This window comes from Podarcis gaigeae (genome assembly GCF_964106915.1).
Source record: "Podarcis gaigeae genome assembly, chromosome: W".
Lineage (NCBI taxonomy): Eukaryota > Metazoa > Chordata > Lepidosauria > Squamata > Lacertidae > Podarcis > Podarcis gaigeae.
Genome location: NC_139695.1, coordinates 18,673,078 through 18,698,468, shown reverse-complemented (window position 1 = coordinate 18,698,468; position 25,391 = coordinate 18,673,078). Strand labels below are relative to the sequence as shown.

General features: G+C 45.6%; 1 protein-coding gene and 1 long non-coding RNA gene across 2 annotated transcripts in view; both read left to right on the top strand.

Annotated features, from left to right (window-relative positions):
• Window positions 1–25,391, top strand: part of LOC310836047 (androgen receptor-like) — a gene marked incomplete at its 5' end in the record, with an annotated part of 221,386 nt that overhangs the window by 144,766 nt on the left and 51,229 nt on the right.
• LOC310836079 lies at window positions 12,651–13,470 on the top strand. Its single transcript, XR_014559851.1, has 2 exons — window positions 12,651–12,738; window positions 13,315–13,470. It is a non-coding gene; the product is annotated as an uncharacterized lncRNA (long non-coding RNA).

The window sequence follows — 25,391 nt, the reverse complement described above, 5'->3', positions numbered from 1 at the left end:
AGCTCATTTAATCATAACCACTTTAACCTCTTCATCCTTAGTCTGCTATTCTAACTGTAACTTATACGTTTTTGATTAAAAAAAAAAAATCTTATCATCTAACAGCTCTGTCTCCAATTTGGATCTTGTAGTTTCAAAGCCTTTATTTGTTAAATACATCACTTAACTGGTGATATTGCAACCAATCCATCATTATTTCTCTTATTTCATCAAATGTTTTTAGTTTAAGCTTGTTATCTACTTCCATCAATAATTCTCTATATGTGACCCACTTTCCTTTCATATTTAATCTTTTAACAACTATTGCTTCTAATGGAGAGAGCCACCAGGGAGTTTTCCATTCTAGCAAGCTTTTATATCTATTCCATACCTCATAAATTGATTTCCTTATTGTGTGGTTCAGGAATCCTCTATGAACCTTACCTTTATCATACCATAAATACGCATGCCAACCAAATCTGTTATCACAACCTTCTAAATCTAACAAGTCCGTATTCTCTAGTAAAATCCAATTTTGTAACGAGGAAAGGCAGGACGCTTCATGATAATTTTTCAAATCTGGCAATGAGAATCCACCTCTTTCTTTTGTGTCTGTAAGAAGTTTATATTTAATTCTTGGTTTTTTCCCTTACCAGATAAACTTTGATATTACTTTTTGCCACTCTCCAAATTGTCCCACCCTGCTGATCACTGGGATTGTTTGAAATAAAAATAGCATTTTAGGTAGCACATTCTTCTTTACAGCAGATATTCTTCCCCAGAAAGATAGTTTCATACTTCTCCACACTTCTAAGTCTCTCTTCACCTTATTCCACACAGGTATGTAATTATCTTTAAATAAATTAATATTTTTTGCCGTTATCCAAATTCCCAGATATTTCGTCTTTTTGACAATCATTATTCCTGTCTTGTGCTGCAACTGTTCTATCTTGTCTCTGTCCATATCTTTAACTAACATTTTTGTTTTGGCTTTGTTAAGTTTAAAACTTTGATGTGTTTAAAACTCCTTCATGGATCACTGCTTTGCCGTGGCAAAGGGGCTTGAATAACTCGGAGAAGCTATGAACTATGCCGTGCAGTGCCACCCAAGATGGACAGGTCATAGTGGAGAGTTTTGACCAAACGTGATCCACCTGGAGCAGGAACCGGCAAGCCACTCCAGTATCCCTGCCAAGAAAACTCCATGGACAAAGACAACAGGCATATAAAAGTTATGATGCTGGAAAATGAGCCCCTCAGGTCGGAAGGCGTCCAACATGCTACTGAGGAAGAGCGGAGGACAGCGACAAGTAGATTCAGAGCTGATGAAGTGGCTGGGCCAAAGCTGAAAGGTCGCTCAGTTGCGGATATGCCTGGAAGCAAAAGGAAAGTCCAATGCTGTAAAGAAAAATATTGCATAGGAACCTGGAATGTAAGAACCATGCACCTTGATAAGCTGGATGTGATCAAAAATGAGATGGCAAGAATAAATATTGACATCCTGGGCATCAGTGAACTAAAATGGACGGGAATGGGCGAATTCAGTTCGGATGACCATCATATCTACTACTGTGGGCAAGAATCCCATAAAAGAAATGGCGTGGCCCTCATAGTCAACAAAAGAGTTGTGAAAGCTGTAATGGGATGCAATCTCAAAAATGCTAGAATGATCTCGATATGAATCCAAGGCAGACCTTTTAAGATCACAGTAATCCAGGTTTATGCACCAACTACCAGTGCTGAAGAAACTGAAATTGACCAATTCTATGAAGACTTACAACACCTTCTAGAAATGACACCAAAGAAGGATGTTTCTTTCATTATAGGGGATTGGAATGCTAAAGTAGGGAGTCAAGAGATAAAAGGAACAACTGGCAAGTTTGGCCTTGGAGTTCAAAACAAAGCAGGGCAAAGGCTAATAGAGTTCTGTCAAGAGAACAAGCTGGTCATCACAAACACGCTTTTCCAACAACACAAGAGACGACTCTACACATGGACATCACCAGATGGGCAGCATCAAAATCAGATTGATTATATTCTCTGCAGCCAAAGATGGAGAAGCTCTATATAGTCAGCAAAAACAAGACCTGGAGCGGACTGTGGCTCAGATCACCAGCTTCTTATAGCAAAATTCAAGTTTAAACTGAAGAAAGTAGGAAAAACCACTGGGCCAGTAAGATACAATCTAAATCAAATCTCTTATGAATACACAGTGGAAGTGAGGAACAGGTTTAAGGATTTAGATTTGGTGGACAGAGTGCCTGAAGAGCTATGGATGGAGGCTCGTAACATACAGGAGGCAGCAATGAAAACCATCCCAATGAAAAGGAAATGCAAGAAAGCAAAGTGGCTGTCCAATGAGGCCTTACAAATAGCGGGAGAGAGAAGGCAAGCAAAATGCGAGGGAGATAGTGAAAGATACAGGAAATTGAATGCAGATTTCCAAAAAAAAAAGCAAGGAGAGACAAGAGGGCCTTCTTAAACGAGCAATGCAAAGAAATAGAGGAAAACAATAGAATGGGAAAAACCAGAGATCTGTTCAAGAAAATTGGAGATATGAAAGGAACATTTCGTACAAAAGATTACCATAATAAAGGACAAAAGAGGTAAGGACCTAACAGAAGCAGAAGACATCAAGAAGAGGTGGCAAGAATACACAGAGGAATTGTACCAGAAAGATATGGATGTCTTGTACACCCCAGGCAGTGTGGTTGCTGACCTTGGACCAGACATCCTGGAGAGTGAAGTCAAATGGGCCTTAGAAAGCACTGCTAATAACAAGGCCAGTGGAAGTGATGACATTCCAGCTGAACTATTTCAAATTTTAAAAGATGATGCTGTTAAGGTGCTACACTCAATATGCCAGCAAGTTTGGAAAACTCAGCAGTGGCCAGAGGATTGGAGAAGATCAGTCTACATCCCAATCCCAAAGAAGGGCAGTGCCAAAGAATGCTCCAACTACCTCACTATTGCACTCATTTCACATGCTAGCAAGGTTTTGCTTAAAATTCTACAAGGCAGGCTTAAGCAGTATGTGGACCAAGAAGTCCCAGAAGTGCAAGCTGGATTTTGAAGGGGCAGAGGAACCAGAGGCCAAATTGCAAACATGCGCTGGATTATGGAGAAAGCTAGAGAGTTCCAGAAGAACATCTACTTCTGCTTCATTGACTATGCAAAAGCCTTTGACTGTGTCGACCACAGCAAACTATGACAAGTTCTTAAAGAAATGGGAGTGCCTGATCACCTCATCTGTCTCCTGAGAAATCTCTATGTGGGACAAGAAGCTACAGGGAAAGGAGTACGACAAGGCTGTTTATTGTCTCCCTGTTTATTTAACTTACCATATATGCAGAATTCATCATGCGAAAGGCTGGGCTGAATGAATCCCAAGCTGAATGAATTAAGATTGCCGGAAGAAATATCAACAACCTCAAATATGCAGATGACACAACCTTGATGGCAGAAAGTGAGGAGGAATTAAAGAACCTTTTATTGAGGGTGAAAGAGGAGAGTGCAAAATATGGTCTGAAGCTCAACATCAAAAAAACGAAGATCATGGCCACTGGTCCCATCACTTCCTGGCAAATAGAAGGGGAAGAAATGGAGGCAGTGAGAGATTTTACTTTCTTGGGCTCCATGATCACTGCAGATGGTGACAGCAGTCACGAAATTAAAAGACGCCTGCTTATTGGGAGAAAAGCAATGAGAAACCTAGACAGCATCTTAAAAAGCAGAGGCATTACCTTGCCGACAAGGTCCATACAGTTAAAGCTATGGTTTTCCCAGTAGTGATGTATGGAAGTGAAAGCTGGACCATAAAGAAGGCTGATTGCCAAAGAATTGATGCTTTTGAATTATGGTGCTGGAGACTCTTGAGAGTCCCATGGACTGCAAGAAGATCAAATCTATCAATTCTTAAGTAAATCAGCCCTGAGTCCTCACTGCAAGGACAGATCGTGAAGCTGAGGCTCCAATACTTTGGCCAGCTCATGAGAAGAGAAGACTCCCTAGAAAAGACCCTGATGCTGGGAAAGATTGAGGGCACAAGGAGAAGGGGACGACAGAGGACGAGATGGTTCAACAGCGTTCTCAAAGTGTCATCGAACATGAGTTTGACCAAGCTGCAGGAGGCAGTGGAAGACAGGAGTGCCTGGTGTGCTCTCGTCCATGGGGTCACGAAGAGTTGGACACGACTAAATGTCTAAACAACAACAAACAACAACAACAAAGTTTTAAACCAGCTAATTGCCCAAATTCTTCCATCCTTTCCAGCGCTTCAGATGCACTGGATAAGGGTTCCTCTAGTGGACTAAGAGGACTAAGGTTCCTCTAGTGGACTAAGTCCTCAGCAAAGGCTTTTAACTTATATTCTTTAGAACCAACTCCAATTCCTTTGACACTTTCTGTTGATTTTAATTTTTTCATCAGGACCTTGTCCTGCCAAATGCAAGATGGTTCTTTTAAAATTAGATTCAGAAGCAATTACAAACGCAAGTGGGTGAGAAGGTTAAAGTTTTATTCTGAGCAGCAAGCAAAATATACATTACCAAGCAGCACTTCAATCTGCCACTGAGAAGCCCAGGAGAAGTAGCGAAGCGAACCCCCAGATAGTCTTGATGCATAGCACTGTGGCCACAATCGATGCAGAGCTTCTGCTTGCCTGACATGCCCCAAAACCAGATATTTTATAAACCTGTGTCCTATACAGGCTCAACCAGAGCTATTCTACATCAGAAGACAAAAATGCCAGGCTATACATCAAAGGCTTTGCTGACCAGTGTCATCAACACACCAAGGACCTTTTCACAAGGGATATTGAAAGTAATAAAATACAGATAGGAGAATTAGGAAGAGACCAGAGAAGGAAGGGTTGACCATGTCAGATCATTATCTCCTCGAGATTACAATATTCTTCCACAATATCCCATACACTCCACCCCTTGATCTACATGGTCTCACTACTTCCAGGTCTTTTTAATAATTTGGTCCTCCTTCCCACTCTGAGTAATAAAAAACCCCTACACACAAATATAAGCAAAAACACAATACCAAATACTTTGAGCCATTCCCAATTTAAATCATGTTCCAATCTCAGTAGAGTACCTATTTGCAATAAGGTACATCTGGTCATTAATATCTGCTGCTCTTGTCTAGTTATGTCTGCATCTTGATGAAGCACATCAGCTTCCTGCAATATTTGTTTTTCAGTAATTCGATTCATAATACTAATATGATTACCTAAAATGCCAATTTGTTATCCAAAGCTTCTAAATCCATAGCATTGATAACTCCAGCTCCTGCCCCTATTCCTCCCAAGAGGGTCTCAGTGAAGGACTTTGTGTGGCGTGTGCGTATCCATTAATTGTACATGGAAACAGCCCAGGGGACACATTGGGGTTCACTGAGTGAGATACTGTAAGCAGCCGTGTTTATTGTAACGTGACAAACATGCCTCTGTGAAGCCTCCATCACTGAATGTGGCTGGTCTCTTAGCAAAATAATAGTCGAAGGAGGTGCATATAATGGGCGGTGAGCCCTCATCAGATTAATATAAAATAAACTGTATGTATCATTGTCTATATGCTGACCCTTCAGTTGTCCCTCAGGAGACTGATTCCATTCCGTGATAGCGTGTCTCATGATATTTGATATCCACCTTTGATTAGACAAATATTGGAAAGTAACATTCCATGCTTCAGACCAGTTTAGCATAAAATTCTGCTGATGCCAGGGAATAGAGAAATACAGTCTTTTCCCGGACAGGATCCATTTCCCCACCCCCCTTATATTCATACAATTGCCCTTCACACTCCCCATCAGACTTGGGAGCCACTGTTTTTGAGACACAACTGGCTGTTCACACAGATACAAAGTTGTTGTGTTGTGTTCGCCGACAGCTGGTCGGCAGGGCGCCCATAACGTCATCAGCAGTAACATTGACATCAGCATCCACTGGTCCATGTTTCCCCCCTTCTTAGGCTGACAGGAAACAGAACAAATAAGAGATATCAAATACAAGCGCAATACCATAGTTCAGTTTTCTCTTCTCTGTATTTTGGCTGCACCTAAACAGACTGGAGAGTCTGTGTTAGCTATTAATCACCCAGTACCTGGTTCTCTGCTCACCACCTCACCAGGCCTGTCAGGATGATGATGATGATGATGATGATAATTTATTATTTATTGAAGTGAAGGCCCAAGACAGGTGTTGATCATGATGTGAGCTGCGCACAGGTGGTCTGAAGCGAGCGAGCGAGCGAGCTACCATCATTCCTGTGGAGCCTCCTTTTATTGAGACAAATATGCAAGCCAGGCAAATACATTTTTGGGCTGTGACCTTTACACATCTTCCATACCGAGATCGTGGGGTAGTACAAAGCTATTTTGGCACCTGTTTCCACAGCGTCATTTTCCCCTTGTACAGTGTATGACGAAAGGAGACAAAGGTCTCTGAGGAAAATGTTACAGACAGGACACTGCTGACTTCTGAGACCGCAAAAGGTCAGACATGGGTGGAACGATGTACAGACAGTTGTGGCTTGTCTGGGGGGGGGTCCCTGCACCCCAAGGTCACGCATGCAGGCAGACGTGGCTGCCTGCTGGTGGGGAAGTGTGCTCCCTCCGGACCCCACTCCCCACTCCGCGATATCCCTACATCTCCCCTTTTTTGTCTATCAAGAGCAGATCCCAAGTCCACCCGTGCCCTGTGTGTGTGAAGCCGGGCATACTCCAAATTGGAGGAGTTTATAATGCCGGGAGTAATGTGTTGGGCCGAATTTGATGAGAAGCAGCAAGTGCCATGACACCGGGACCAGAGCGAACTTTGCAGAGCTGTAAAATAGTGGGAAAACATTGCATACAACAATTGTAGCAAATAAGGTAGGTTGGAAACATTACAGCATAGGTGAAGATGTGTTTGAGTCATAGAGGATCAGGAGGTCAGCTAATGAGCTAGTTCCACAGATTATGAAACATTCATTGGCAAAGGCAGGTATGGCATGAAAAGAAACAGCATAGAGTCATCAGCAAGTTGGGCAAATATATGGCAGCAAGTCTGTGAGGAAATGTCTCTGGTTGTTCAGGCTAGTCGGCAGCAAGTTGGGCAATTATATGGCAGCAGTCAGTTAGGAAATGTCTCTGGTTGTTCAGGCTCGAGAGAGCTGATATTGTCCAACAGGAACAGGGGATTGATGTCACCCAAGTGACTGAAGCGACTTCTTCCCGGTCTGTACTTGGTGGTACTTTACTGGCATCTCCCATAGGAAGCTGGAAGCTTGGAGTTGGACTGGAGCTGGACTGGTCAGGCCATGATGCCAGACTATGCTGGAGAGCGAATCGCACACACCGAACTGGAACTCACAGGAGACCTGTAGCGGTAGAAATAAAGCATAGCCCTGCCCCCAGGTGGTCAGGGGCCAGAAGGCCACACCACTTCAGGTCCACTGCGGATCCGGTAGCTGTTGATATAAAAGTTTGTTAGCTTGAGGTCCTTGGACTTGTGGAGACATCTGTCTGCTGGTGCAAGCCTGTCTGAATCAAAAGCAAGATGGTTAAATGAAAAACCACAAAGTGTTAAAATTATGCTGGATGTTGCCTAGGGCCTACACTTCTCCCCCTTTCCTAAAGTTTCCAAAAGTGTCTTCAGGGAGCAATTGGCCCATTCCACACTTGTTTAACCTGTGGAATTACAGGAACTATTGTGGGTAAGAGAAGTACCCCATTGGACGCAGGATTGCTGGAAAAGATGGGAGCAATAAACAGATAACAAAAAGCAGGACTGTTAAGCGTTTGGGCTTGGCCCATAACAGCATACAAGCAATCATTTGCTGTATAACCTTTTGAGTTGTTATGAACCCTGAAAGGGTTTCAAGTGTGGACTGTGGAATATGGCTTAAAAATACACAGTCCCTTGGCCACAAGTGCAATGCTTCTGTGTCGCTAGGAGTCACAGCATATGAGAATGCCTGAGATTGTGAAGCAGTGTGAGGAAGCCTTGAGATGAAAAGGTCTCATGCTCTACCAACTGAGCTAGCCCGGCTCTGGCTGGCAGTAAACGAAATTGTTCAGCTAATGGTTTTTCCTGATAGCTGAAAAAAACATCAAAACTTCTACCAGGTCTGAAAACAAAGCCTTTGGTTACCAAGTTACACAGAGGTGCATTCGCCTTCTCATTTCCTGCACTGAGCGAGGCCCTTGCAGGTTGCGAACGGATAAATACTTACAGCATGCTAGCTGATTAGACACAGTCAAGAAAAAAAAGAACTCAATTTTCAGCTATTAAATGCATGATTTGCGCTATTGGCAATCGATGAATCAATTGATAAGCACATTGTGAGTCCAGCACCAATTTGAAGGGTGTGGCTGAAAAATTTAGAAAACTAAATTTCCGCTCAATGAGGTGAGGGAAACAGGTTGAGGTGGGACAAATTTAAAAATACATCACTCTACAGTTCCAGGAAGTTGGTTACGACAGCACCCCCCTCCCCCTTGGGGGATGGGTGCTGAGTAGCAGAGTAAGTGACTTGTCTGAGGGGAATGTGTTGGTGACAAGCAGGCAAAACATCCTTGGGTAAGTTGAAATATTTAATTCTCTTACAAACTGCGAGAGCAATTTGCCAAGGAAGAGAATATTGCAACCAAGTGACCACATCGGCTTGGTGAAAGGGCAGTGCAATAAGCACAAGGTCAAAGCCACAGAGCTGTAAGGCTCGGGCTCACCCCTTTCTAGTGAGGTCTGCCACTGCTTCAATGTATGGGTGCATTTTTGGAATGAGTGGTGGCAAGGTACGCTATTCCTATAATGTAGACTGCTTTTTGTGTTCGTGGGACGTAAAGCACGTTTGTGGGATTGTGTATGTGGTGTCTAAGATCACTAAACGCAAGGTCTAACAGCGTCTGGTCTATCTATAAAGCGCTGTGCCAGTGAGGCATTTTAGTTTAGCAGAACATGTGCAATGGCTAGCAGTTCAGGGTATTTGTCTCGGAAAGGTTGCAGTGCTGGATCTACAAAGTACTGGCACGAGGTCGGACTGTTAGCATACCCTTTCCACTGGTTTCTTTTTGCTGGACGTTTATTGTTTAACACAGGGATGGTGAAAAAGCAAACTTCTCCCTGTTGGTGCTAGCTAGCGGTTATGGAAATACCCTCTGAAGGGGCTTTTGCTTCTCTTTGCAACTCAGCAGAGGCTGAAATTGTGCAGTGGGTAACTTACAAAGGTTTGGGAAATTCTAATTGGGCAAGCAGAAGCAGATTTCAGGACCTAGTCGAAACTTCAAGTTGCTCTGCTACCAGGGCATATAAAGCATTTACTTTTCGCCCTGAGATTGGTCATTGGTCCATCCAAATAGGCTCTTGCGTCAGCCACTTTAAGGGCAACACTGAGACAAAATCAGACATTGATTTCAAGGTTTGAATTTGGCTTCTGTAAAGCACAACTATAGAAGAAGCCGGAAGGGTGGAAACCCCCCTTTTTCGGTGAGTGTCTGCAGCCGCCAGCACAGAAAGGAAAAAAAAAAAGTAGGTGCAACAGACTCCCTTTAGCAGACAGAGTCTGTGGATATGCTTGCGTTCTGAGAATGCCTATGTAGACAGAATCAGTTGTCCCTTTTGCAGAGGATTACGTGGGACTAGTGGAGGATCAAACCCACAGTTCCAGGGAAAAGATGCCCACTGGTTTGAATGGGAATGAGATGAACCTCCCCTAGCAAATGAAAAAATGATGTCTTCCTGCATAATTAAACTCAGTAAATTCATAAGTAAATTCAGCCCCGCACTGCCGTTGGTGGCAGGTTTTTCAAATATGTTACTGGCTGAGGGGCTATCGGAGCAGGAAAACATTCCCCCTTTTTTGGTCCTGAGTCAGAGGGTGACCCGATTACTGGCTGTTCCCTGGGTAAAACAAAGCACCTACAAGCAGACTAGCTTTATGGGTTTGAAGGGCATGTAGGGCACATGCAGAAATCACAGGAAACTTTTTCTGTAGCAATTGAGTTTGCAGGTTCACAACGACTTTCTTAAATGCCTGCAAATCGCATGCAGCAGTTAAGGGAAAATACTTTTGAGGCAGTTGACTTTGCCTGTCCAAAGTACTAGACTGTGCTCCTCCTGCCAGATGTTCAAGGAGAAGGCTTTGGGCAGCATGCGCACGGGCTTGATGCTCTGCAGCTTGGCGAAATGTACTAAGCCAACTGACAAACTGGCCAGGATTCAAGAGCATGTTCATTACAGATTTCCAATCATCAGGAGTCAATGCAAGGTTTGAGGACTTATCCTCTTCCAGTCCACATGAATGGGTACTGGTCAAAGCCAATTCATTATCGGCTTTTTCCACCTTTCTGATTACAGAATAAGGCAGAGGGTCCCAACAGCTAACTTGTTGGTCCTGAGCATCCGGTGTCCTTGCAGCCAGACTCAGCATGTTTACGTCAGCAAGCTCTTCCACAGTTAGGTGAGAAGATGCTTTTGCCTCCTTAACCATTTGCTCTGCAGCGGCGAGATTTGGCTTCTGAGCCTTTACCGACTCAAAAAGCACCGCTGGATCTGCCAAGCCAGGCAGACTTGAGGGCTGAAATGAAGTATCAGAAGAAAGTTTTTTGGGTTGAGATACAAGAGGATTGCTGAGAATCCTGGAAAACCACAGCTGCAGCTGTTGGTTTCTCAGGTGCTGGTTGCGTACAAGCCAGCCTCAGCGGAACTGCGACCACCACCCTCGTCAGGGTAGGAGCAACAGGTGGTTTGAGAAGAGAAAGAACAGGCTGAACTTCTGCAGGGCCAAACTGCTGAACCGCATCTCTGCAGAAGTGCCACGTTTGAAGCAGTTGCACTGGCGATCGCGGCGCCGAGTGCAGGGTCTACCCTATTTGCTCCCAGTCCCTGAGCCGAGAGACCCTCTCTCTGGATACCAGGGACACCAGGCATCGATTTCCTTCAAGAGAGCATCAAGTGCTTTTGAGGAACAGGGATGCCGTGCTTTTGAGAGCAAATACTGAAGATCTTTACGATGCTTCAGTCGCTGGACAGACTCGGAACCCCCCATCTCCCTTCCTTCGTATACTCACCGGGATCCTTATAGAGGATGCGTGGATGTGTCTGTAGCTCAAGCCGAGCAAAGTGAGTAGTCTAGCCCCAAAGACGTTGAGCGCCAGTTGAAGTGAAGGCACGAGACAGGTGTTGATCATCATGTGAGCTGCGCACAGGTGGTCTGAAGCAAGTGAGCGAGCTACCACCATTCCTGTGGAGCCTCCTTTTATTGAGACAAACATGCAAGCTAGGCAAATACATTTTTGGGCTGTGACCTTTACACATCGAGATTGTGGGGTGGTACGAAGCTATTTTGGCACCTGTTTCCACAGCGTCATTTTCCCCTTGCACAGTGTATGACGAAAGGAGACAAAGGTCTCTAAGGAAAATGTTACAGACAGGACACTGCTGACTTCTGAGACCGCAAAAGGTCAGACATGGGTGGAACAATGTACAAACAGCTGTGGCTTGTCTGGGGGGGGGGGTTTCCCTGCACCCCAAGGTCATGTGAAGATAAGATGGCGTCTGGCACGCTTCTGCTGCGCCGATCGGACGTCTGTGCCGATAGAAAAACTTGAGCTCCCCTCAGCCAAAAACGAAAGGAAGCTCACACAAAGGAAGATTCCCGTATGTGAATATAACCACGCCTCAGAATGTGAAACGTCACACAGAACTGTTTAACCCTGTAAGTTCTGATTCTCCTCACAGGTTACGCGTGCAGGCAGACGTGGCTGCCTGCTGGTGGGGAAGTGTGCTCCCTCCGGACCCCACTCCCCACTCCGCGATATCCCTACAATTTATACCCCGCCCATATGGCTGGGCATCCCCAGCCACTCTGGGCGGCTTTCAACAAAATATTAAAATACAGTAATACATCAAACATTAAAAACTTCCCTAAACAGGGCTGCCTTCAGATGTCTTCTAAAAGTTTAGTAGTTGTTGTTCTCTTTGACATCTGGTGGGAGGGCGTTCCACAAAGCAGGCGCCACTACCAAGAAGGCCTTCTGCCTGGTTCACTGCTTCTTGCAGTGAGGGAACCGCCAGAAGGCCCTCGGCGCTGGACCTCAGTGTCCGAGTAGAATGATGGGGGTGGAGACGCTCCTTTAGATATACTGGACTGAGGCCATTTAGGGCTTTAAAGGTCAGCACCAACACTTTGAACTGTGCTCGGAAACATACTGAGAGCCAATGTAGGTCTTTCAAAACCAGTGTTATGTGCTCCCAGCGGCCGCTCCCAGTCACCAGTCTAGCTGCTGCATTTTGGATTAGTTGTAGTTTCGGGGTCACCTTCAAAGGTAGCGCCACGTAGAGTGCATTGCAATAGTCCAAGCGGGAGACAACCAGAGCATGCACTACTCTGGTAAGGCAGTCCGTGGGCAGATAGGGTCTCAGCCGGGGTACCAGATGGAGCTGATAAACAGCTGCCCTGGACACAGAATTGACCTGTGCCTCCATGGACAGCTGCGAATCCAAAATGACTCCCAGGCTGCGCACCTGGTCCTTCAGGGGCACAGTTACCCCATTGAGGACCAGGGAGTCCGCCACACTTGCCTGCATCCTGTCCCCCCAAAACAGTACTTCTGTCTTCTCAGGATTCAACCTCAATCTGTTAGCCGCCATCCATCCTCCAACCGCCTCCAGACACTTTTGTCCAGAAATTAACTCACAATCTGAGGACACAAAACCTTTGTCGCCTCTGGTTGTATGCTTACCAGGACTTGCCCTCTCTTGGATGACAGGTGTAGGAATGAAAATCACGGGAGACGAGTAGTAGGTGTCATGAGAGGCGTCTGCCGGGGCAAGCCCTGGGAACTCTCTTTTATTGATTTTTACAAACATTACCACAGGTGTGCTTGTGGCTGATTGGTTGATACAAACACAAAGCAACTTGTTGCTGATTGGTTAACATAAGTACAAGGCGGGAAGTACATATGAACATTAATCACCAATAGATTAAAGGTTGGGAAACGGGCCTGGAACTTAGACAGGCTTGAAACCTCCTAATTACATTATAATTAAAGAATGATATAGCATGACTAAAACAATTACTAATGATTGATCATAACATGAAAGAATATAACAATCGAGTTCCGTAGATGTGGTCAGCTATGCATTGAGAACAGGTCATCATGAACTTAAAATGAACTGAGCGATGAGGGAATGTCTTGGTGTTTGGAACAGGTTCGTACAGTGTGTGCAGAAGCAGAGAAAAGCTTATGAGTGAGACTTCCCAGAATGCCAGAGAAAAGAAGCAAGAAGCAAGACTTCCCATAATGCCGCAGTTATGTGCAGGAACAGAATTTCCCTTCAGACAGGTATACACAGTTTCTCACAGATCAGCTGGGCTATGTAGTGGCCAGCTGGAAGCATAACATTTTCTGTACTGGTGTTATACAGTAGCACCTTTACTTTTTTTTAGAATAATATTTTATTAGATTTTAACAAGAAAAAAGGTTACAATGACAACAAAAGGGGGAAAAAACAAGGAACAAAGAACAAAAAATAACACCAAGAAAATGAAAAAATACAAAAGCCAAAAAGTTCAACACAAAAAAACAAGAAAAAAGAAAAAGAAAAAATCCCTCCTTTCAATTTCTCACCGTTCTTTTACTTATTTTCCTGACTTCCTCTCACCTCTCTCTTTGTATTCCATTTAAAAATTTATTCAGCAAATTCATACTATTACCCAAATCCCTTCATTTTTGCATTAATATCATTAAATTTTATCTTATCCCCAAATCTCTAAAATTTCTAAATTCAAACCATATTTAACCTTTCTGCTTAAGCCAATTATTTCCTTTTCAACATCACTTAATATTTCATTAGTATTACACTAATTCCATAAATATAAATCTATTTACAAAGAGCATTTCTCATTCTAGATTTATCCAACGTCCCCTTTTCTGGTTCCGGGTAATGTCAGTCCTTATGTCATTATGTCCTCATCAGTTCAAATATCTGAGGCTCTCAGGTCACCTCCAGGCCCCCTCTGCGAGCTTCCTTGTTTCTGTTTATAGTTGCATACATCCTTGTTCCCTGTTGGGTTCTTTCGCATTCTCTTCTCTTTCTCCTTGGAGAGCCGATCCCCGGGGAGTTCCATACCGTAGTATTCTTCATTTCCTTTTATCCAAATGTCCCATTCCCCAGTGTTGCACTCCCCAGTGTTTAGTTTGTAATCCGAAAAGTAGTTGTTCCAAAGATGATTTTCAACTTGTTTCGCAGTCCCACCAGAGATAAGAATTTTCTTATGTCCAAAATTTAGCCAGTGTCCTCCAAGTTCCATCTCCCAGTATTGCAGCTTTTGGTCCTGTAGGACTTGAGATCTCTGTATCTTTTGAGGTTCCTTCACCGCCTCTTCTATCTTTCTCTGCCCTTGCACTTGCCCTGTTAAACCAGTCTCATAAATAGATTGTTGTGAGGTTTCTGTGACTGCATTTCCCATTGGCGTCACTTTGTTAACTGCAGCTGTTATATAGTCCATCTTTTGGTTCATCAGAGACACTTTCTCATCCAGCTGTTGCAGCACAACATATATTTTGTCCAGGGCAGATAAGACTTCCTCTCTATTCATTTCTGTCAAGGTCAGGGAACTGGTCCCACGGTCTGATTCTCACAGTTACTATGTTCTCTTCTTAAATTGAAACAGACACACTGGCAGGCTTCCTCTAGGGGGTGTAGTTACTTTTTAGCATCCATTTTCGAAGTGTATCCAACAAGGAAGAAGAAAGTTACTTTCGATTTTCAGATATTTTGTTTCCTTCAGTATAAAGCAAACAGGCGTTGGAATTATTTTTTCCCTTTTCCAATTCTATCTGTCAGTTTTTCTATATTCAAATTGTAAGCATCACCGGCAGTTTCTTTCCTGTCATTCCGTCCCCAGGTTAGGGACAATGGAGGCTTATTTTCTTAACTCACTCTCTGCAGGATTAGAAAGTCAAGTTTTTTCCCCCTTTCCTCCTGCCGTCTAGGGGGATTTGATAATTAAAGGTGCAGGAAATTTCAAGCTGGCAATTTTTTTCCGGCTTTTAGCTTCTAAAATCTTTGCTTTGATCTTTATACAAAGAATGGGAGGCGGACTTCCTGTTTGCGCCTTCCCGTCTCGGATCCAATTTAAGGTATATTTTAGTTCAAAAGTTTCAATTTATCCTACTCACGGGTTGTTGTTTAGAGTCCAAATTGTCACAGGAAAAAGGACAGCGCTCTCCGACCTCAGCTGTGCAGCTTCGCTCCGCAGAAGTAGCGATTGACTCTCAGCTCCGCGCCAACCCCCGTCTCACTCCGGACCCTTTTGTAGGGTTCCTTTGCCAAACGGGGGGGCGCAAACGGTGCCCGCCGAGTCCCACGGTCGCAGGCTTCTTCCGCCTGCGGTTTTCGAGGGGGTCCCCGCTTCGCTGCAGCGGTAGGACCCGATTTCTGTGGAGCTGTCTCCCTCTGAATCAGAGGGAATCCGCCATTGTCGGAGGCGCCGCCTCCGGAAGACTGCAGTAGCACCTTTACTTCACCCTGGAAATCAGCATCTGTGGCCCCTCCTAACACCTGAATACCTTTCATGGCCAGGCTGGATCTTGAGGAACTGCAACTCCCACACCCAGAGATATTGCCACCCGCCCTCCAGCAGGCAGCAACACCCCCTCTGGTGCTAGGAGCTCAGCTCCTGCACTTTTTGGTGTTTCTTGGAGGGATATTTTACCATATGGCTGAGCTTTCCATACCTTAAAGTTTATGGGTTCAAATGCTTTTATTTCTGTCATACGTTGCAAAGGTGTTTGGCCTGCAGCAGGAGGCACACTGTGATGGGATAATGAGCTGCTTGTGCGTAAAAGCTGAATCCCTCAGAGCTTTGCATAGGTCTCAAAGCTCTGCCTTTACGGGAGCCCTCAAAGCATGACTCCCTCAATCGCTGGCAGAATCCGTCAGTGGACGCTTCCGGAATTTACTCCAACATAAGAGTTCCTTAACGGAAACTCTACGTCTGGATTCTCTGCGTGACAGTTTCCTGCGCGGAGTGGGCGTCCCCAGCGGAGGTCCTGAGCCCTCCCCGCTGTTCTCACTGGAAGCATCTTGGAGCCATCCCTCCGCCTGAGTTTCTGCAGGAACTCTCCCTCTCCCCCTGCTGGTTCCTTCCTCAGCATCTGAGGGTCTCTTAGCCTCCTTGAGCCCTTCCACCACCTGACTCTCCGATGGCAGTTCCCTGACACACACATTGCCACCTTCCCAATTGAAGCACATAGTCTCTCTGCCACACTTGCCAGGGTCCTGCTGCTCTGTGCAATTGCCCCATGGGAGTCTTAGGGGCAAATGCTTGGGCTGCAAGCACAATTTACAATTGGTAGCAGCTGTGGCTGCTGCATCCAAAATGCACAGGATACCTCTGTGAATTGCCCACTACCTAGTGGCCTTGGCAACCGGATGTCCAGATTTCTTATGAGCCCACTGGGCTAAAATCAGCAACTCTTCCCCCTCCTGACTGGGGAGAGTAGTTCTCACCTTGGCTAACTGGTCAGCTGCTTCATTATACAGTGCCTCAGGTGACCCTGAGGAATGCGCATCCACATGTCCGATGTGGACTTGTATCTGTCAGAGCAGTTTCTCCAGTTGCATCCATAACTCCTGCCCCCACAAAGGGCAGTTGTGTATACAAAAATCATTTTGCTTCCATCGGGAAAGCAACACTGTTAGACCCTTATAAACTGCCTGAGAATCAGTGTATATGTACACAGCGTTTGATTTCTGTTCCGCATCATGTTCAGTAACCATCAGTACTGCTTTCAGGTAGGTAGCCGTGTCAGTCTGACGCAGTCAAAATAAATAAAAAATTGTCCAGTATCACCTTAGTGACCAACTAAGTTTGTTCTGGGTATAAGCTTTCACGTGCATGGTATCTGAAGAAGTGTGCATGCACACAAAAGCTTACACCCAGAACAAACCTGACCATGTTGACCATGTCAGATCGTTATCTCCTTGAGATTACAATAATCTTCTGCAATATCCCTTACAGACCTCTAGGACCGGTATAAATAATAAAGGTGACAACGGACATCCCTGTCTTGTTCCTTTAGTTATTTCAAATTTTTCACTTAAAACATTATTGACTATCAATCTTGCTTTCTGTTCTGAATATATAGCTTCAACACCATTAAGGAAAGATTGCCCCATATCCATTAATTCCAATTTTTTCTTCATAAAATACCAAGAAATGTTATCAAATGCCTTTGCTGCATCAATAAACAATGCAGCTGGCATATCATTCCTGGTCTCAAGATATTCTGTTATATCAGTTATATTTCTCTCATTATCTTTCATCTGTCAACCGGGTAGAAAGCCAGCTTGATCTTCATGAATCACCTCATTCAAAATTTCTTTTAACCTTGAGCTTGTTTGGAGGTTCTAGCAGGGGAGCGCAGCTATCGTATACCCTTGACCGAAGAACGGTACACTCCTTCTATCTGGGATGGTCGTCCTCTTCCACCGAGCGCGCAGCTTCGGAAGGGACGCACATGGAGCGGTGAGGGAGGAAGGGGACACCCGCCTAGCCAGCCAGATCAGCCGAATCAACCCTGGCGATCAATGGGGTGACAGATGTCGCAGCCAGATCGCCCTCACATCCTATCTGGGATGGTCGTCCTCTTCCACCGAGCGCACAGCTTTGGGAGGGACGCACAAAACAACTGAAAGGGTTATGTTCAGGCTCGGAGGTGGAGCGGACACATGAGTCTCCGCGCGCAAGACGTCTCGAGAGATTAATGGAACGTCATAAGAAGGTCGTAAAAGCACCTTGATTTCTGTGTTTTCGATGGAAGTGGTGATCAGTAGCGCCAACAGAGTTCTGGGGAGGACTGATTTACGTGGGTTCTCGGAAGGCTTGTGCAAATAGTAATAAACTAAAGCTTATAAAACTGTCGAATTGTCGAGACTTCTGTGTGCAGAGAGATCCAGGCACACTTCCCTCACAATAAGAACATGAATGATTCCCAAAATATAATAATGTCCCTGAATCGTCCCGCCATACTTGCCATCTTCTCCTGCCACACCAATGTGGCATGTCACACCCTTTAAGAACCACTGGTCTTAAATATACAAAAAAATTCAAATGCTTTAACAGGTTAAAACTCACATCAACTTTTTATCAGCAACCCCTGATTCCCTGCCCCCCCCCCCGGACTGGAGGCATATTTAAGTATATAAATATCGTTCCAGCTTGGTGCCCGCTGCTGACTGAGAGGGTCTTGTCTGCTCAGACTGTGTAGCTTCATATATACAGTGGTACCTCGGTTTTTGAACGTCTCTATTGTTGAACATTTTTGTTTCTGAACACCGTAAAACCTGGAAGTAAATGCTTCGGTTTTCAAACATGCCTCGGATGCCGAACATGTCACGTGGCTTCTGCTGAGTGCAAGATCCTGAGAATTCTGGGAATTACAGTGTGGGCCATGCTACGACTCCCAGGGGGAGCAGCGAGCAAGTGTGGGCACTCATAGACTCTGAAACATTGACAGACTTTATGGATGTGAACTTAGTGGAGAGGCTGGGGTTAGCCACACAGATGTTAGGACCCCCCCCCCGAAATGCAAACCATCAATGGACTGCCCTTGTTGTCTGGGTACGTCGCAGAGGCCACAATGCCCTTAGGCCTAGAGTTGCAGGGCCACAGAGAGACAATTACCCCCACAGTATAAGGCCTACAGAGATGTTTTTTGCGAGAAGGAACCAGACAGGTTGCCCCCCCCCCCAGACTGTATGACCCTGTATGACTGCAAAACTGACTTGCTGCTGGAGGCCCAGCTACCCACCAGCCAGCAGTACTCCCTGTCCGAGGTAGAGTTAGCTGCGCTAAGGGAATTTCTGGAAAAAAATCTGGCCCTTGGCTTCATCTGCTTGTCTAAGGCTCCAGGGGGCACCCCTGTGCTATTTGTGAAGAAGCGCGACTCCTCAGAGTTGAGACTCTGTAATGATTACAGGCTCCTGAACAAGGTGACAGTGCCTAACCACTATCCCCTGCCACGCATCGGGGATCTGCTGGAGAGGTTGAGGTTGGCAAAGATCTTCACTAAGCTTGACTTGAGGGGGGCATACAACCTGATACGGGTGATATAGGGGGATGAGTGGAAGACCACCTTTTGTACCAGATACGGCAGTTTCGAGTACCTAGTGATGCTGTTTGAGCTACAATCCTGGCACCGCGACATTCCAGGCCTTCATCAATCATGTGATGGGGGGGGTGTCTGCTGGACTCTACAGTGTTGTGTTATCTTGATGATCTTTTGATATACTCAGACACCCCGGAAGAACACATAAAACATGTGAAGGAAGTGTTGCAGCGGCTTACGGAGAATCAGTTGTATGCCAAGTTGGAGAAGTGTCAGTTTCACATGACTGAGGTGGAGTTCTTGGGCTACCACATCACGCCTGAGGGAGTACACATGGATCCCGCCAAGGTGCAGGCTGTGGTGACGTGGCAGGAACCCAGGACCAAGAAAGGTTGCAAAGGTTCCTGGGCTTCGCAAACTACAGTGGTACCTCGGGTTACAGATGCTTCAAGTTACAGACTCCACTAACCCAGAAATAGTATCTCGGCGTAAGAACTTTGCTTCAGGATGAAAACAGAAATCGTGCAGTGTCGGCATGGTGGCAGTGGGAGGCCCCATTAGCTAAAGTGGTACGTCAGGTTAAGAACAGTTTCAGGTTAAGAATGGAGCTCTGGAACGAATTAAGTTCTTAACCCAAGGTGCCACTGTATTACCATAAGTTTATATCCAGATACTCGGGGCTAACAGCCCCGCTCACAGATTTTTTGAGGGGTAAGAGACCTTTCCGGTGGACAGAGGAGGCTCAGAGAGCTTTCAAAAGGCTCAAGGCCATGTTTGCTTCAAAGGAGTATTTAGCACACCCTGACCCGCACAAGCCAATGACAGTAGAAACCTACGCGTCTGATAGGGCTCTGGGAGTGGTGTTGTTGCAAGAGGATGTGAATGGGGAACTGAGACCGTGTGCATTCCATTCGCGCAAGGTAAACCCGTCGGAGCAGAACTACACTATTTGGGAACGAGAATTGCTTGCTATTCAGAATGATCTACAGATGTGGTGACACTTCCTAGAGAGGGCACAGCACCAGGTGGAAGTGTGAACTAACCACAAGAACCTTGAATACTGCCAGATGGCTAGACACCTTAACCAGAGGCAGATAAGGTGGGTGCAATTCTTCGCCAGATTTAACTTTAGAGTTCAGTATGTGTCAGGCTCACAGAACCAAAGAGCAGAAGCAGGAGTATCAAGGAGAGGAAGCCGCCCTGGTACAGAGGCACATCCTCAGGCCGGAATAGATACAACTAGCAGCGGTTTCCGTAGCTGAGATGCCTGAATTCCTGAAGCAAACTGCAGAGGATGACTTTGCCAAGAAGAAGAAAGAGGCGATACAGCAAGGGGCTAGCGATGCTAAAGGTTTTGTGGAGCGAGGAGGATTGCTGTAGAATAATAATAATAATACCTTTATAGTCAATGTACAACCTGTGTACATTGTACACTGTATGTATGTATGTATGTATGTATGTCCCAGAGGGCAAGCTCCGTGCCAAGGTTCTGAGGCAGTGCCATGACAGCCCCACGGTGGGACATTTTGGACAATACAAAACTTTATGCCAAGTGACACGACAGTTTTGGTTGCCGAAGGTGAAGGAGGAAACCAAGGAGTATGTAAAGGTGTGTGAGATTTGTCAGCAGGCCAAGAGGCCCTGTGAAGTGCCAGCAGAAGAAGAGAAGAGTTTGGATTTGATATCCTGCTTTATCACTACCCGAAGGCGTCTCTGTTGGGATACTGCCAGGGAGACAAAAGCCATCATGCCCCCACGTCGCCTCCAGTGCGATCCATAGATCTCTGGTAGAAACGCAGTATCAGCAATTAGCGACACAATCTCCAGAAAATAGCTTTCAACATTCCAAGCCTTGGTGCACGCTCTATCAGCAGAATTCGCACAGCGAAAGATGCACACAGGAGAGCATTATTTAGAGGTTTATTCAGCGTTGGTCAGAACAAAGGAAAAAACATGACTGACTGCTTGCATGTTCAGGCACAGAGAGACACGAAAGCATAGACACAACAGAAACATCCTGTGAACAGGAAATACGCAGGCTGTGACACAAACATCCTGCTCCCTTTTAAGGTGGAACGGAAATATCCTAACATCCTCCCCCTTTCCGTGTAACCTGTAGTACCTGTGGTTCAACCCAATTGCAACCTCTGTATGTAAACCTTAAGTTGTTCTCTGTTAACAACCTTAGACAAGAGATCAGCAGGGATTTCACTTCCTGCCATATAGGACACCTGAATGAGTCCTTTCTGAATACACTCTCTTGCATGATGTAGCTTAATCTGCAAGTACTTGCAGATTGGTTCTTTGCTTGCAACTCTCTGAGTTCAGCAAAGCAGGATCTATTGTCTTGATACACTTGTATAGGGCATTTCACAGAAACTCTGATGTCCTGAAACAGTTGCATCAACCATTCAGAATCCATGAGTGAAAATGACAGAGCATTGAGTTCTGCTTCACAGGAACTTAGGCTTACTGTCGTCTGCTTCTTGCACAACCAGTCAGACAGTGGTTGTACATGTAACATACTCCAGAAGTGCTTGTACCATCCGTGGTGTCACTTCCAAAACTAGCATCTGCAAAGATGTCAAGACCTCCAGTCTTCTGACTGGTGAACCTCAGCCTGTAGTGCAAAGTCCCTTTCAAATAGCGGGCTATGCGCTTCAGAGCTTTCCAATCCTGAACAGTAGGATTGTTGGCATGTCTGCTAAGCAGGTTAGTGCTTACAGCTATGTCAGGTCTTGAACATCTAGCAATGAAATTCAACTTGCCTAGAATGCATCTGTACAGCGTAGTGTCAGAAAACGCTTCAGCAGTACTATCTATCTGGTAACCTGTCACCATCAACAATTAATTGTTAATACATCAACAGTTTTCTGTGTTTGGTGTACCAGAAAATTACCTGCTTGGTCCCTCTCCGCCTGCAGAGAAAGATAGTTGGATACCTCACCAAGATCCTTCATGTCAAAGTGCTCCTTCAGCTGAGCTAGGGTGCTTTGGTACAAAGCCTGATTCTTCCAAAACATCAGAAGATCATCAACAAAACATAAACAATACAGTTTGTTTTGCCCCTCCTCCTTGACAAACACACATGGATCAGCTTTTCCCTGGTGAAAACCTAGAGAAAGCAAAGTCTCAGTGAGTTTTGTGTTCCAACACCTGGCACTCTGCTTGAGACCATATAAGGATTTCCGAAGTTTACAGACCATTCCCTTCTGTATCTGCATTCCATCAGGTGGAAGCATATACAGCTCCTCCCCCAAAACCCCGTACAAAAAAGCTGTGTTCACATTGTGATGAGAAACGTGCACTTTCTCCTCTGCAGCAATCTTGAGCATTAGCCTAATGCTCTCATACTTAACGGTGGATGAGTAGGTCTCATAGTAATCCTGTCCTGGTACCTGTGAAAAACCTCTGGCAACCAATCTGGCTTTGTGTCTGACAACCTTGCCAGTCTGGTCTGTCTTGGCCTTGAAGACCCATTTGCTGCCAACCAGTCTCATTCCTGGGACTACCGGTACCAGCTCCCAAGTTTGGTTCCTATTCAAGGAATCAACTTCAGCCTTCATGGCATTGAGCCAAGGCTCAGCATCTTTAGAGGTTAACTCCTGAACCTTTTTGAAGCTTGAAGGTTCCCATACCTTCTCTGAGCTACTAAGAACAGCAGTTGCCGTCTTAGCAAACTCATCAGCAAATCTCTTTGGAGGTTTGCCTCTTGTGGCCCTTTCAGACCTGCGTACTAGACGCAGGTCTTCTGGACTCATTTCCTTCTTAGGAGAAAAGTGACCAATGGTGAACAGTGGTTCTTCCAGTTCATTGTCAGATGCATCAGATGGTCTGACTGAGGCCTTTGTGCTCTTGTAGTCTGCTGTGTCATCACTGTCGCTGACACCAGCAGCAGCGCTGCCCACTGAACTGGAATCCGAACTCTGATCATCATCATCATCATCCTCAGCTTCCTCGTTTACCTCAACATTATTTGCTTTTTTCACATCATCTTCATCTTCCTCTGGGTAACTCTGGAAAATTCCCACATTTCTCCCCCACTTAGGATTGTACTCAACACTCTTTGTGAACTTAATGGACTTAGAGTCAGCCATCCATACTCTGTATGCACCTTTTTCGTACCCCATGAACAAACCATGTGCCCCACGCTTCCCAAGCTTGTTGCTCTGTGGGGTGTGTACCCACATGTCAAAACCAAAGATTCTCATGTGCTTGACGTGAGGTTTCTTACCAAACATCTTCTCATAGGGAGTACAACCAATAGGTGATGACAGTCTCCTGTTGTAGGAATAAACGAACGTGGACAGAGCCTCCCCCCAAAACTTCTCAGGGAGATTGGCATCATGCAACAAGGCTTTTAGGCCTTGAAGCAAACTCTGGTTTGCTCGCTCAGCAAGTCCATTCATCCATGGCGATCTAGGCATTGAGAGGTCATGTTGGATTCCCTTCTCAGTCAGGAAAGCTTCAAACTCCTGAGAAGTGAATTCCCCGCCTCGATCAGTAGACAAACAACCAATACGTTTACTGTGAGCATTCTCCAACCAAGCACAGAATGCCTTGAACCTAGGAAACACTTGCGATTTCTGCTTGAGCATAAACACATAAATGTACCTGGAAAAAGAATCAATTAGAACCATGAAGTACCTTGCTCCACCCAAAGAGGGCGCAAGTGGACCAACCAGGTCTGCGTGGACTAGCTGGAAGGGTTTGGAAGCCTGCCTGCTAGACTCCTTGCCTTTTGGAGCAAACCTTCACCTTGTTTTCTGCACAAGAGACACATTTCATGTGAAACTTACAGGGCTTGATGTTCAAACCCTGAACCAACTCAGGCATCTTGGCCAGTGCCTGCCAAGACATGTGAGCAAACCTTCTGTGTGCCTCGTGAATGCATCCTGCATGAAGAACTTTGTTAGTTTGTGCAACACAACAAGAATCAACATTAGACACAACAGCACCATTGTCATCATAAGTTATACAGAACAAACCATCTATAAACTTTGCATGCGAAATGTCCTCTTTGCCTTTCCTGATGACACAGATGCTCCTCTTGAAGGAAATCTCAAAGCCACGCCCAGTCAGCTGTGGGACACTGAGCAAATTGTCTGCAGAATCTGGAACATAAAGTACATCTCTGATGGTTGTGTGCAGACTTGCCAGTCTCACATTCCCAACTCCTGCAATTCGCAACGTCTTTCCATCAGCCTGGTGGATCTCACCATCTTGAGGCGTGAAGGAGATAAAAAGATGTTTATCTTTGGCCAAATGCCGCGTGGCTCCCGAATCTACAGCAAATCTGGGTTTGGCCTTTGGAGCAGCTTTTCCAGCAAGCAAAACCTTGTCTTCCACCGGCGTGGGCTTTTGCCGCTTGCCCCCCTGCTCCTGGCCATCAGATTTGCCTTTAGCCTTTGGTGAAGCAGTGCCAGCAAACAAAGCCTTGTTTTTCCCTGGCTTGGGCTTTCCTCCCCCCTTCTGCTTCTGGCCATCTGTTGGCTTCTGTCTCTGTTTACTTCTGGCCTTCCGGTATCTGTGAGGATGACCTTGGTTCTCACAGGACACAGAGCTCTGAGCCGCCGACTCCTTGGCTCCCCCTGGAGGCTGGAATGCTGCCTGGGATGACATCACAGTCAGCTCCCCCAGCAGCTTGCAACCGGTGCCCTCGGCATCCCTGCATTCACTCGCATTCTGGGAAACAGCCAGGACCTCCGATGCAGTCAAACTCTGGGCTGGGATGACCGGCAGATGGGCTACTTTCAAAGCAGTCCACATCTGGCATGCTGTCGCATTGCCAGCCAGTGTTGATATTTCCTCCAGAGAGACAGATAAGACTATTACGTCTATGGCCCTTGAATCTTGGGCCCTCCATCTATCTGTCAGAGGAACTGGAGGGGCTTCACACACAGTATTCCACACTCCAAACTGTCGCAGTAAGCTCTCACAGCAACTTGCCTAAGTCCCATAATTGTGGGCATTCAACTTTGGGCACTCAGTGCCATCATCTGAGGCTTGTAAAAACTCCATTCCAGCTCTTTACTTGAGCCGTGAGTCTTTTTCACTTCAGAGACTCCTTATCTTGGCACCCATAAATCTTGAAGCCTGCTTGGCTCAACTCCCAGGCTAATTAGCCTGCCGGACATCAAAGGCTCTCTGCCGCAGCAACAGAAAAGCCTTACTTTCGCTTTCCCCCCACATACCTCACAGCAGTCTTTTGCAGTCTTACTCTCCTGTAAGTGCCGTGAATCTGGGCCCAAAACCTGTTGTTGGGATACTGCCAGGGACACAAAAGCCACCATGCCCCCACATCG